Below are 6,173 nucleotides of genomic sequence, written 5' to 3'. Positions count from 1 at the left end.
CCTGTGTTTCTCAGAGTTCAAAGCAGGGTCTACAGCCAATGCATCCTTTCTACTTTTGAGTTGCAGGGCGTATTTGTACGAGTTCTGCAGGGGAAAGTAATGACTGTATGTTACAACTAGCAGACAATTTTCCAATTCTACCACAGACAATACATTCTGTAACATTTACTTTTAGATAACACACTAGACATGAGAAAACTGCTGGTCAGACACAGGCAGAGCTGCATGATAATTTATATAACACCTTTGCTGTTTCTTGCTCCAGTATTTCTTAGTCTTAAAAACTGCATTACAGTTAAATGATACATTAATATCTGACTGCAATGAACGATGAATAATGCCTCTTGCCGCCTGGCAAGATTTGGTCAATAATATCAAGCCGTCAAGTCTCAACAAAGTGAACATGTACAATAGACAATGAAACGTTAATTTATAGGCAAGACAAACTTCTATATACCAGAACTTAGAAACATTTGTTAATCAGAATCAGAAACTGTTTAAACAAGTAAACACAAAGTAAATGTCATTACCAGGCCCAACATGCGAAATAACGACCACTTTAAAATGAATTTAGCTGTTAAACTCACTGTTATGTGCACATTGTTACAGCTAACAGGTTTATAAGCAGGCTGGTCAAAACATAAACAAAAGTGTGACTAGCTCACATGCTACTGTACATACGAGCTAATTGCTAATATTGCTAACAGCACGTTTGTCCAATAATGAAGCAGCAATTCGCTTGTTTTTACTTTAAGGGGCAACTTACAGAGGCTAATAATGTCTCGGCACTGATTGAAATGTTTCATACAACTGCTAAACTATTTGAATATAAGTTTAACTATATCCTCGTAGCCCCCCCCCGGTGCTGTATAGTGGTCACCTACCTTTGACGTCACCGTAGATACTTCTTACGCACGGGCAAAGCATTATGGGAGTTGAGGTTTTAGCAGAATTGGACAAACGCGAACCACAGTCAGTCACAGATTTGTCTCCTAATCTAAAATGAATTATTGGGCAGGCATACAAGTGTTAAAATGTTGGCTTAATAATTAAATTAGAAGTTAATAGTAACGGTGGTAGTATTTGTAACAGTAAACGCTGTAATGGTTGCCTTGCCTGGTCAAATAAGCAACATTAACCCACTTATTTCTATAAAAACTTTTAAAACCTCCAGTACTCTGTAGCTTTGCATCTGCAATATTGTGTTTATTTGTTTGTTTCATACCATATTATCATATTTACAGAAAATACTTGCATGTCTATTTTTTGTAAATTTCTACAATATTTATTCATAATCTCTTAGTGCCATAATCATCTCTTTTACTTTTTTAACTGGCAACTTGTTATTCTATTCATGTGCTCGTACAGTGAGCTAAAATATGTAATCACTACATTTTTTTCTCTGGTTGATGATAATCCAACGGCCATCGCGAGTAGACACACCTTAGTGATTAAGCCCAGTGTAACTCCAAGTAAACCCCAGCCTGAACACTGACCAAAAAAAACAAAAAACTAGAGTAGTCTACAACTTAGCGTGAACCAAACAGGAACTGAGGTATTGACATATTCAGGTGGAGTTTTTTGTGGGCATACTGAGAGTTTGGGCCTAAAATATGAAAATTAATGATATCTAAGAATTGCTTTCAATACTGAAATTACAATCAACATTAAATTACAATGACACTTTTTAGTTATGACACATACTTGTCTATAATTGCATACACATGCATCGCTATGCGACAGAATCATTATGTTTTTCTCTTAATCTACACATAGGACAGAAATAAGTGTATATAGGTATTCAGTCATCTATCTCTGTATGATTTTCTTCACCTGCTGCCCAGCATCCCCTTGTCTGTGTCAACACCACAGCAGTTTATTCTCAGAGGATTTTATTAATGGGCTCTGTGCTCAACTGCCCTTGCTCTTTTTGTCCTGCTAAGGAAAACAATGACAGTCAGTCGGTCTGACCACAACTTTATTCTGGAACAAGATATTTTGACATCCACAGGTAAAATTGCTCTGAGGTATTCAGGGTTATGATTACTCCCTGTGATGTTGGTGACCCTGTGGCCTTTCCTTTGCAACATCAACATAATCATAACCCTGAACATGCCAAGCCAACCCCAAAATCAAATGGCTGGATGTCTATCCAATCTGCTTTGGACATTAATGGTGCTCAGAGGATGAGCCCTTATATTTTTGGTGACCCCCTTTCCTCTTGTTCCACCTTAAGGCCAACATTTCCACTTGTACATAAGAAATATAAAAAAAAATCAAAATCTAAGGTGAAGATGCCATCAGATTTACTGAACATATTCATGCTCACCAGAAGATGAACCCTTTAAACTTAAATGACCCCAAGTTTTTACCTGAGGGTGCACTCAGGACAAACTCTGTCAGCCTCAGTATTGGGTTATAATGTTCCATCCAATACTTTTATACAACGGAGTTTAACATACATTACAACTTTTAGGTACAGATTTGTCATTTACAAATTTAGTCTTGTTGTCCTTGGTGCCAGTTTCTCATTAAAAGCAGGTCTTTCAATACAGAGAACAACACTAATCTAATATTGTACCCTTATATTGTTCAGTGCTTGTTAATTTCAGTAATATTTGTCAAAATAGACAAACGTGTTTGCAATATATTAAAATGTTAAAATACTGACTGGGCCTTTATCACAGGGAGTAGAGGCCTTTTTTCACAGCAAACATTTTGACTTTGTTGGAAAAGCACAGGAGCCACTAGTAACATTAACAATGGCTCCATTTTATGCCATGACAGTATGACAGCGAGCCAACCTGCACAATACCAGGAACCAACTAAAGCAACTAAATGGAATTCAGCCATCATTAATTGTTGTTAATGATTATTTACACTTGTGCTTTTCCTACTGTGACATGTCAAAATGTCTTCAGTGAAAAAGTCCTTTGTCCAAAAGAGCATTGCTGCTTTCATCTAATCAAATAATGAGATAAGTCTAAAATAAGTATTTTGATGACTTAAACTTCATTCTGTGACAGTATATAAGCACTTCCAAGTCAAAACACTACTGATTATATCACCAAATGTATTTTATTTATTTTACATTATCAATTTATCATCAATACAGGTCTAAAACCTTTCACAGCCAGTCTATATATCATCACTAATGGCCAACATTCCCATACGTGTGTACATATAAAACAGGAAACTATATGCACACACAAACATAGTGTATGTGTATGTGTGTGCCCAGGTAATGCACTGCAAATGCAAGTAATGTGATTTACTTCCATTTGCAAGTGTTGATTTATTGAGCACTGAACAGCCAATAATGTAATGTGCTGAAACGTTGCAACACAGCACACTGGGACTGTGTGAATGGAGGGTCTAGATTGTATAGAAAGATTACTTTTGAGTTTCTGAAAAATGGAAAATATGTTCTGGAATAAACACAGCATCCGATTTCCCTCACAATAGCTCTGATTTTTTGTCATTTTTGAGAATGAGAAGGTCTCATATGTCTTATAGTGTCACTATCTGATACATTGTTGGCCAACCATGGCATGCATGGGCCAATTGATTACTATAGCCTGGTGGTAGTACTCATACTCTGACTACATGGCAGTGATATTACAGTAGGCCAAAGATGGATGCATCAGCCTTCCATTTTTCTCAGATTGTCTGGATTTTTACAATCCACTTAAATTAACTGTATTTCTTCATTCATTTATTTATACAACTAAGTCATCAGATTAGCCTATTGTTGATTTTGTCACCAATTGAATATCATAAACTTGGGTTTGGTAGCTAGAATAACAATATACTATGCATATGTTATTATATATATATTATCTACTCATTGCCCCTTCAATAGGCAGACACTTTAGGTAGGGTAGGTGTAATAAATACTATAAAAAGAAGTTTTTATGTTTGTATTTTAACCAAAGTTGTATGCGTGGTTAATGGTTAAGGCTGGATTACTGACCTGGCAGAGGTGGCAACTGCCTCAGGACCCTGAAGGCCACAGGTTCACAGTGCGTCCATTGGTTTGTCATAATTTACTGTGAGTGTAGACTGTTTAAACCCTTTATAACCACCTATTAACTCTTGTTGTATTAAATCTACAATCAAGGAATGTTTGTCTTCTGCTCTGTTTGGATCAATGGTGGTTTAGACGCATCTGAAACATCAATAAATGAATGAATACAACTGAAAGAATTCAAGGAGCTTTCACTTGTCTTCATCTTGTTCCTTTCTGTACCACATTGGAAGCCCTTGTTTCCATCCTTTTTGATGTAAGCATAATATCAACTGTAATGGTGCGGGCCTTAATAAGGGCCATGCATGACTGAAGCCCCTGGCATGTAAAGTTTAGTCAAAGTAACGTAAGACCAGAATTAAATTGTGAATAAATTCTCTTTCATGTTCAGATCCTGTACAAACAGACTCTGATTTGCTTCAACATTTATGTACATGTAAAATGAGCAAAGTAGGCAATGCTGATCACTGGCAGAGTTGGGGGCAGAGTAGTTTTTTCCCTGGGCCCCCTAGTGGGTTAATCCAGCCACGGTCCTGTGACTGGGCATGATACCTACACTGTCAGGGTTTGACTCCCAGTGTCAGTATGCACTTACAGTCCTGTCCCCAAGTGTCATGATTCACTGATGTGGTTATTAAATGATAATGCAGGTTTGGTGAACCCTTCAACATGGAGTGGAATTCCCTGTTTTCATAGCAATAAAGCAGGTCAATGGATGTGACAACTTGCAAAATATTAAAACAGCTTACAGTACCTGCAGCAACGAAGGACGAAATGTTCTGGAAGATACATGAGGTTTTATTCAGAGAACTTTCTGATGGTAATCTGTTGGCACCCAAGTTTTTTCTTCATCAAGACAACACATTGTTTTCTTCTTTTACAAACTGCTTTTGTCCCACTGGCCAGTCATTAGGAATACTGATTCACAAAACTTTATTCTAAATTCTACTACAGATCTTAAAAATATTAAACCATCCTGTAATACAGATTAACATGTAAGATATCTACATCTGATGTAATGGTGCAGTAATTAAAAATGTTATATTTAATCTTACATTTAACTATTCAACTCAATATAAGCATGGTATGTTGTGGAAAAGGTATTCGTGGAACAGGCAGATAAAGGATAAACAGTAATGGTGACATGGTCATCCAATGTGGATTTTATCAAATCTGACTTTAAAGCTACTTACGGAGAATGTTCTGGGAAACAAAGGTTTGATAAGTTAAGATTAACCTGTGTGAAGAAGAGTGTGAACGAATGGCTGTGAAGCACCTATATAGAGCAGTGTACACTGTAATAGCTCTTGTGCTGCTGTTAATTATAAGTTGAGAAGAAAAATTGAAAATGTTCAAACTGGACATTGCTTTGCAGTAGGAAACCTTAAAGACTATGGGATTATTTTGAACACTAGAAAATGATTTAGTGTTAGTGTTCCATATGAGAAAAAAATTAAGTCGAGGAACAAGCAGAAAATGTATTTTTACAGGCTGAATAAATACTCAATAACACGTGACAGAGTAAAGGCTGATGACTGTTTTGGTGCAACAACAAGACAGGATGAATATTCTTTGACTGAGGGCTTAATGGGTGAGATTGGCCACAGAGCCAACTTGCAGAGCCAATACCAGGACAGGCTGAGGAAATTGCATTCTTCTGAGCTGTATGAAAGAGGATTTAACACTTTACCTATGAGAAAGCAAACAAATCAAAATAAAGATGACAGGATTGGGTCTTTAATTCAGTGAATGTCAGTTATTGAGTAATCAAGTTCCACCAAGTCTTTCCAGATATGCATACACGTTTCAGTGTTTAGGAATCCACCTTGATCTGCTGCACTTGAAGTTCTTGTGAATGTTTAATTTGCTCTTTTTAAAGGGTACCGGCTGCAAAACTTTTGGTATATAAGTATATTACTTACATTTAAGATAAATGTAAAATAATCCAACTTTAATCTTTGCAACTAAAGCTCACCAGAGAGCAGATGCAAGTTCAGGTTGCTGCATATATGAATTTCATAATGAATAACTTTTCTTTTTTTTTCTTCTTTTACATGCACAGGTCAGCGAATAAGTATTATACTTTATCCACCATTGCAGCTGCACATTTGTCAGCTTTATTTTTTTATTTGCATCCCCTCATCCT

This window comes from Enoplosus armatus, chromosome 20 (genome assembly GCF_043641665.1).
Source record: "Enoplosus armatus isolate fEnoArm2 chromosome 20, fEnoArm2.hap1, whole genome shotgun sequence".
Classification (NCBI taxonomy): domain Eukaryota; kingdom Metazoa; phylum Chordata; class Actinopteri; order Centrarchiformes; family Enoplosidae; genus Enoplosus; species Enoplosus armatus.
Note: the sequence above shows the minus strand (reverse complement) of the source record.